This window comes from Bombina bombina, chromosome 4, assembly GCF_027579735.1.
Source record: "Bombina bombina isolate aBomBom1 chromosome 4, aBomBom1.pri, whole genome shotgun sequence".
NCBI lineage: Eukaryota > Metazoa > Chordata > Amphibia > Anura > Bombinatoridae > Bombina > Bombina bombina.
The window spans coordinates 1046325064-1046334446 of NC_069502.1; positions in this window are offsets into that span (position 1 = coordinate 1046325064).

Consider the following 9383-nt stretch of genomic DNA (forward strand, 5'->3'; position numbering starts at 1 on the left):
TTGGGTTCATTGAGAACATGGTTGTTGTTCAATAATAACATTAATCCTCAAAAATACAACTTGCCTAATAATTCTGCACTCCCTGTATATATATATATATATATATATATACATACACATATACACACACACACACACACACATATATATATATATATAAATATATCAACAAAGGATTCCCAAAATGACAGGTTAGTTTACCACAATCAAAATACACAGTAGGTCAGGTAGACCAGAATATAACGCAAACTCAAGTGTTCATAGATAGATAAAACACAAATAGTCACAGAAAAACCACAGATAAATAATTAATTAGTATACCCCCATGGACATATATATGAAATAGATAGTCCATAAATAAAGTGAGCTTAAGAGTCCTGATAGTGTAACCTTATCCAATATCAAATCAGAGTCCATGACTTGAGGCAGCTCCTTTGGTGTGTCACGCCACAACACAGGATATGAAGATCTAAAATACAAAGGGTAGAGGGCGCCACATAGTGCAAATCAGGCTGCAGAACCAGATGGTAAAGAACAAATGATATCCTACTCACGTGATGAAAAGCACAAATGTGCAGTGCAGGCAGACCGGAACCAATAAGTCGCCCAGTAGACTCAGCGGCACAACTGGAACAGACAGTGTCCTCGTCCCACCAGAGGGAGTCCAGAGATACTTCTGATAGTTACAGTAGATGTCCAGAGATACTTCTGATAATCACAGTGGATGTTGGGCCACGATAGGCTGGAGACAATAGCTCAAGATGGTAAGATAGTGTCATCCAATGGCAGGGATAAGTCCCAAAAAAGTGCAGCAGCAAAGTGACAGTAAAAATAGATTTATTAAAAGGTTAAAAAAACAGCAACGCGTTTCTCAGTGGCACAGCACTGCTTCCTCAGGCTAGCCTGGTTGCTTTGAAAAAGGTCTAGTACAGCAGGTTTGTACAAGCCACGTGGTATGAGTTTAATTAATTAATTGGAAGCTTGCCTATAAGACCAACTTTCAATCACATAAGTTCATTCAAAATATCAAAGATCACACAATTGTACAGACATCAACTCATACTTTTGCATCAGCAAGGCCACTCTCAAATGGAAATCAGTAAACAAACTGGATACTCAAGATGTGGTATTCAAGCTGTTAAAATGAAGTTTAAAGACTTAGGAGAGGTCAAGGACAGAAAAAGGACTGGAAGGCCAAGAAAACTTTCAAAATCTGATGAAAAGTTTCTCAGAGTTTCTTCTTTGAGAGACCGGAAGAAGCTCAGCAAGGACCTGGCTCAGCATCTGGCAGCTTCATTTGGATGCCAAGTTGACCTTTCTACAGTCCGAAGAAGCTTGATCAGGAATGGTCTTTGTAGCCAAGAAACCACTTTTTCAGAAGGGCAACAGGGTGAAAAGGCTAAAATATGCTAAAGCTCACAAAGATTGGAATGAAGATAAGCGGAAAAGAGTCCAATCATCGACAATATGTGAGAAGAGTTGGAGAGAGATGGAAGAATGAGTGCTTCGGGCCTTCAGTGAAACATGGTGGAGGGTCTGTCCTGGTTCGGGGCTGCATTTCTGCCAGTGGTGTTGGCGATATTGTCCGAATTGATGCAATCATAAATGTTGAAAATTAGAGACAAGTTTTACTTCATCATGCCATTCCTTCTGAAAGGCGCCTGATTGGGAATGGTTTTATTTTTGAGCATGATAATGATCCCAAGCACACTGCTAATGCATTGAAATCATATTTGGAGAGAAAAACAGCTGATAAAACACTGATAGTCATGAACTAGCCACACTAGTCCAGACCTGAAAATTATAGAGGCAGTATGGGATTACCTGGACAGAGAAATAAATAAAAGACAACCTAAATCTAAAGAAGAACTCTTTTGCAAGTGCTGAGTCTGGTAAAATATACCAGAAGATTACTTCAGAAAACTTTAGGACAGTCTCCCCAAAAAAGTTCAAGATGTTCTTAGTGCCAAGGGAGGTCACACTAAATACTGACTTTTTTCCTGAAAAAGCCATTTTGTTCTGAAAATTGTGTTTTTTTATATTTTGTGTACATATTTCCTGTATTTTCTGTTGGTATCTTAATAAAGAGATCGAAAAATAAATATGGATGGTCATTAAAACACTTTGCTAAAACAACAAATACAATGGTGGCCTAAGACTTTTGTACAGTACTGTATATAAGCAATAAATGTCCATAACAAGGCTATAGAGTGTCTAAATGTTAAAAAAATATACTTAACACTAGACACTTGTCCACCAGCAAACAAGTACTGAAATATATCAGCAGATGTTATGGAATAGGAGTATATTGTAGTCCCTGTGACTAATTATGGAGGGTCTGTGACATATTTCTCATGAGGTGAAAAACAAAATGTATGCTTACCTGATAAATTTCTTTATTTCCGGATATGGAGAGTCCACAACGTCATTCAATTAATAGTGCGAATATCACTCCAGGCCAGCAGGAGGAGGCAAAGGGCACCACAGCAAAGCTGTTAAAGGGACACTGAACCCAAATTTTTTCTTTTGTGATTCAGATAGAGCTTGAAATTTTAAGCAACTTTCTAATTTACTCCTATTATCAAATTTTCTTCATTCTCTTGGAATCTTTATTTGAAAAGCAAGAATGTAAGTTTAGATGCTGGCCCATTTTTGGTGAACAACCTGGGTTGTTCTTGCTGATTGGTGGATACATTTTTCTTCTTTTTCAAATAAAGATAGCAAGAGAACGAAGAAAAATTGATAATAGGAGTAAATTAGAAACTTGCTCAAAATTGCACGCTCTATCTGAATCACGAAAGAAAAAATTTGGGTTCAGTGTCCCTTTAAGTGTCACTCTCCTACCCATAATCCCCAGTTATTCGACCAAAGGGAAATGGAAAAGGAATAACACAAAAGGTGTAGAGATGCCTGAGGTTTAGTAAAAAAAATAACTGTCTTAATAAAGGGTGGGGTTGTGGACCCTCCATATCCGGAAAGAAATTTATCAGGTAAGTATATATTTTGTTTTCTTTCAGACTTTTCATTATGAGAAGACGAATTGGGACAGAGAGAAGGAACAACAATTTCCTGATTAATATTTCTATCCGAAACCACTTTAGGAAGAAACCTTAATTTAGTACGAAGAACCGCTTTATCCACACTGCAAAGCTAAGAGTTCGGAAACTCTCAGAGCAGAAGAGATAGCAATAAGAAACAAAACCTTCCAAAATAGCAACTTAATATCTATGGAATGCATTGGCTCAAACGGAGCCTGCTGCAAAACTTTAAGAACAAGATTAAGGCTCCAAGGAGGAGCAACAGGTTTAAACACAGGCCTGATTCTGACCAGTGCCTGACAAAAAGATTGAACATCTGGCACATCAGCCAGACGCTTGTGTAACAAAATAAATAATGCAGAAATCTGACCTTTCAGAGAACAGACTGACAACCCTTTCTCCAGACCTTCCTGGAGAAAAGACAAAATTCTAGGAATCCTGACCCTACTCCAAGAGTAGCCCTTAGATTCACACCAATAAAGGTATTTACGCCATACCTTATGGTACATTTTTCGAGTAACAGGCTTGTGAGCCTGGATCGTGGTCTCAATGACCAACTCAGAAAATCCACGCTTAGACAGAACTAAGCGTTCAATCTCCAAGCAGTCAGCTTCAGAGAAACGAGATTTGGATGGAGGAATGGACCCTGAGTTAGAAGGTCCTTGCTCAGAGGCAACCTCCAAGGCGGCCGAGATGACATCTTCACTAGGTCTGCATACCAGATCCTGAGAAGCCATGTAGGAGCTATTAGAATTACCAATGATTTCTCTTGTTTGATACGAGCAATAACTCGTGGAAGGAGTGCAAATGGAGCAAACAGGTATGCTAGACCGAAATCCCAAGGAACATCTATCAGAGCGGCCTGAGGATCTCTTGACCTTGAACCGTACCTTGGAAGCTTGGCGTTCTGCCGAGACACCATCAGATCCAACTCCGGCACCCCCCATTTGAGGGTTAACCTGAAGAACACCTCAAGATGGAGAGCCCACTCCCCGGGATGAAATGTCTGTCTGCTCAGAAAATCTGCTTCCCAGTTGTCAACTCCAGGAATGTGAATGGCAGATAGACAACAATTGTGAGCTTCCGCCAACTGAATAATCTGTGCTACCACCTTCATGGCTAAGGAACTCAGAGTTCCTCCCTGGTGGCTTATGTAAGCCACTGAGGTGATGTTGTCCGACTGAAACCTGATAAACTGGGCTAAAGACAATTGAGGCCAAGCCATCAGATCTTTGTAAATCGCTCTCAACTCCAAGATGTTTATGGGGAGAGAAGACTCCTCCCAAGTCCATAATCCCTGTGCCTTTAACAAGTCCCAGACTGTTTCCCAGCCTAGCAGGCTGGCGTTCGTGGTCACAATCACACAGGAAGGTCACCGGAAGCATGTGCCCTAAGACAGATGGCCCTGAGAAAGCCACCATGGGAGAGTGTCTCTTGTCGGCTGGTTTAGATATATCCTCTGAGACAGATCCGAATGGTCTCTGTTCCATTGTCTGAGCATGCATAATTGCAGAGCTCTCAAATGGAATCGAGCAAAGGGAATGATTTCCATTGAAGCGACCATCAGACCAATTACTTTCATGCATTAAGCCACAGTAGACTGAAGAGAGAGAGAGAGGCAAGAGGAGAGAATTTTGGATTTTCTGACCTCGGTCAGAAAAAATTTCATAGATAGGGAATTTATTATGGTCCCTAAGACAACCACCCTTGTAGCTGAAACAAGGTAACTCTTTTCCAGATTCACTTTCCAACCGTGGGAACGTAGAAAAGACAACAAAATCTCTGTATGAGAGTTTGCTTGTTTAAAAGATGGCGCCTGAACCAATATGTCGTCCAGGTATGGCGCTACTGCAATTCCCTGAGACCTGATTACTGTCAAGAGAGCCCCAAGAACCCTTGAGAAAATTATGGGAGCTGTGGCAAGGCCAAACGGAAGAGCCACAAACTGAAAGTGTTTGTCTAGAAAGGGATATCTCAGGAATTTGTGATGATGCCTGTGGATGGGAACATAAAGATACGCATCCTTCAGGTCTATGTTGTCATAAACTGATGCTCTTGGACCAAAGGAAGAATGGAACAAATGGTTTCAATTTTGAAAGACGGTACCCTGAGAAACTTGTTGAGGCACTTTGGGAACTGGAACAATCACTCCCAGGGAGGAAAGGTCCTGAACGCAGTTCAAGAATGCCTCTTTTTTTTTACCTGGTCTGCAGATAATCTTGAAAGGTGGAATCTGCCCCAGGCAGGGAAAGTATTGAATTCTATTTTGTAACCCTGAGATACTATGTCCACAGTCCAAGGATCTGGGACATCTCGTCTCCACACTTGACAAAACAAGCAAAGTCTGCCCCCCACTTGATCCAAACCCATACCGGGGGCCAACCATTCATGCTGACTTAGACTCAGCTGAGGGTTTCTTTGATTGCTTCCGCTTATTCCAAGACTGATTGAGCTTCCAAGAAGACTTGGACTGCTCCTGCTTGGAAGAAGGAGAGGAAGACTTTTGATCTTTGAAGTTACGAAAGGAACGAAAATTACTTTGACGTCCTTTGAGTCTGTTCTTCTCTTGTTGTAGGAAAGACCCTTTTCCACCCGTAATATCAGAAATGATTTCTGCCAGACCAGGTCCAAACAAGAATTTACCCTTGTAAGGAAGTGCCAGAAGCTTGGACTTAGAGGTAACATTAGCCACAACGCCCTGCGGGCTAGGACAGTGAAGCCAGACATCTTGGCTCCCAGTCTAATAACTTGCATGTTAGCATCAGAAATAAAGGAATTGGCTAGTTTGAGAGCCTTAATCCTTTCTTGTATCTCCTCCAATGGAGTCTCTACTAAAATTGATTTAGACAAGGCGTCGAACCAATAAGATCCCGCACTTGCTACTGTGGCAATACAAACTGCAGGTTGCCATTGAAGACCTTGATGAACATACATCTTCAAATAAGCTTCCAGCTTTTTGTCCATGGGATCCTTAAAGGAGCAGCTATCCTCTATAGGGATTGTAGTTCTCTTAGCCAGAGTATTAATATCCCCTTCTACTTTAGGCACCGTGCGCCAAGAATTCTTTAAATACAGGAGACAGGGAAAAATGAATCCCTGGCTTCTCCCATTCCAGTGAAATAATCTCCATCACACGGTCTGGGACAGGAAAAACTTCCACAGAGGAAGGAACATCATAGTATTTATTAATTTTACTAGACTTCTTAGGGTTGACAACGACAGAAGTATTGGAGTCGTTGAAAGTAGCCAATATCTCCTTTAACAGTACACAAAGGTGTTCAAGCTTAAATCTGAAGTTTACTTCTTCGGTATCAGATGAAGGAATAATACTGTCCGAATCAGAGATTTCCCTCTCAGAGGCTACCGACGTATCCTCCTCATCAGACTCATGATGGCGGGCAACCTGTGTAGCAGTAGGTGGAACAGAAACCTTACTATATGAATGTCTTATTTTCCTCTTGCGTTTTCCCAGCATAGGAAAAGCACATAATGCTGCAGATACAGCAGAAGATACATGTGCAGCAAAATCTGCAGGCAAATAAACTCCTTCAGGAGGCTGAGGGGAACTGCAGGGCACAGTATGTGATGCTATAGAGGCTTGGGACGTTTGAGGAGAAAGCTGTGGCATTGCCTGAACAGCATCATCCTGAGAGACATTGGGCTCAGAGGGCAACAATTTATCTTTAAATTGAAGTGTTATAGCTAAGCATCCAGCACAGAATTGCATAGGCAAAACAATTTGTGCCTCAAGGCATAACAAGCATTTGTCAAAAGACACAGAGTCTTGGTCCATGTCCATAATACTAAATACAAAAATCCCCAAATTGTAGAATTTTTTTAAATACACTGTCACTTTAAGAATTTTTAATACCACAGCCGTTTAACGCTACGCAAACATTCTTTAAAATAATAAACCAATCAGGACCGATACACCTCAGACAGGCTGAGGTGCCTTACCGTAACACTTATACAGAATTTGGCTGCCAGAAGTCTCTAAAACAATCATATAGTAGATCAACACTGAAATTCAATGACGCTGCTCCGCTCCGTGAATGTCCGACAGCAGAGAGAAGTCAAATGACCGGCAGCGAGAGGAAACTATGCAGCAAGTAAAAGGCGCGCGTTTCCCTCTGCCTACAACACCGGTGCTTAATTTAGACAAACGCTCAAGCAGTCTGTCAGTTAGCATGTTCTAGCTAAGCAAGCAAAGAAAATCAACTGCCAAATTTTAAGTTTATAAATAAATCCTTGTATAAAACATAAGCCACACACATACTAATAAAGTATTTCAACAAAATTAGCCCAAAGAGGAAAAACGTCCCAATAAAGGGAAGATTAACCTCTAGAGGCCGATTTACCAAATGTCTGTCGGACCTGATCCGACAGTGTGGATCAGGTCCGACAGACATCGCTAAATGCGGAGAGCAATACGCTTTCCGTATTCAGCATTGCACCAGCAGCTCTTGTGAGCTGCTGGTGCAACGCCGCCCCCTGCAGACTCGCGGCCAATCGGCCGCCAGCATGGGGGTGTCAATCAACCTGATCATACTCGATCGGGTTGAATTCCAGCGATTCCTGTCCGCCTCATCAGAGCAGGCGGACAGGGTTATGGAGCAGCGAGTCTTTCTGAAGACTCGCCAGATACACGGGCCCACAAGCTCCATCCGGAGCTTGATAAATGGGCCTCCTAGTCTCAACATACATAATGTGCCTGCCCACTGCCAAAAAAATCCTGTATAAAGGATTTTAAAAATGTCCCCATCTACTGCATATGACATATTCTTCTGAAGTGCAAGTCTCTAAGACCTAGAAGACAAAAGCACTTACCTGCAGTCTAGCTGTCCGGCAGGAAGACAGCTCACAAGGCGTGAAAGGATACATACTCCTTACAGAGACCTGTAGAAAAAGAAAGAACAGAGTAACCAACTCTGGCTTTCTTTACCATGGGCAGCAATGTGTTAGGAAAGTGTGAGGTAGTCCTTGCTTTGTTTCCTAACTGCTTAAAAGCCACTACTACTCTACTGAAGAGATTGGCGTGGACTCAGCTAAACCCAAATCCTTGCTTGCAGGGAAAAGTACCCGAAAAAGGAATTTATTTCTTCAGACACCAAACTTTACCTCCTCCATTGACAGAGGCAAAGAGAATGACGGTGGATTATGGGTAGGGGAGTGACACTTAACAGCTTTGCTGGGTTGCTCTTTGCCTCCTCCTGCTGGCCAGGAATGATATTCCTACTAGAAATTGAATGAGGTCGTGGACTCTCCATATCTTAGGAAAGAAAAGGAGCCACAAACCATACCCCATATATGTCCCTCTGACAAGCACTGTACTCTGAGGGGAAACTGAGCCTCAATATAGACTGAGAACCCCTCTCTCTGAAAAAAACATAAATTATGATTACCTGATAATTACATTTCCTTCTGTATAAGTAGAGTCCACGGCATCATTCCTTACTGTTGGAAAAACTATCTTTGGGCACCACAGCCTGCAAAACCTTTCTCCCAAAACCTGCTTCAGCCAAAGCAAAAACGTCAAATTTGTAGAATTTAGAAAAAGTATGTAAGGAGGACCAGGTAGCTGCCTTACAAATCTGATCCATAGAGGCCTCGTTCTTAAAGGCCCAAGAGGAAGCCACCGCTATAGTGGAAAGTGCCGTAATCCTCTGAGGAGGTCTAAGTCCCGATGACTCATAAGCTAAGCTTATAACAATCGTCAACCAAAAAGATAAGGAAGTCGAAGAAGCCTTCAGACCCTTATGCTTCCCAGAGTAGATAACAAACAAGGAAGAAGTTTGTCTAAAATCCTTAGTAGCTTGAAGATAAAACTTCAAAGCTCGAACCACATGCAAATTATGAAGTAAACGTTCCTTCGAAGAAAAATAATTAGGACACAAAGAAGGAACCACAATCTCCTGAATGATGTTACCATCAGACACCACCTTAGGTAGAAAACCCAAGGGGGTACGTAGAACAGCCTTATCAGTGTGGAACACCAGATAAGGAGGATCACATTGCAAGGCAGCCATTTCATAAACTCTGTGTGCTGACGCAATAGCCAATTGGAAAAAGAACCTTCCAGGACAACAGTTTAATGTCAACTGAATGCATAGGAGCCTGTTGCAAAAACTTAAGAACAAGATTCAAACTCCAAGGTGGAGCGTTAGATCTAAACACAGGTCTGATCCTGATCAGAGCCTTAATGAAGGATTGCACGTCAGGGAGCTCTGCGAGCCTCTTGTGTAGCAAAACAGAAAGGGACGGAATCTGTCCCCTCAGGGAACTCGCAAAAAGGCCCTTCTCCAGACCCTCCTGGAGAAAGGAAAGAATCCTGGCAGCCTTAACCTT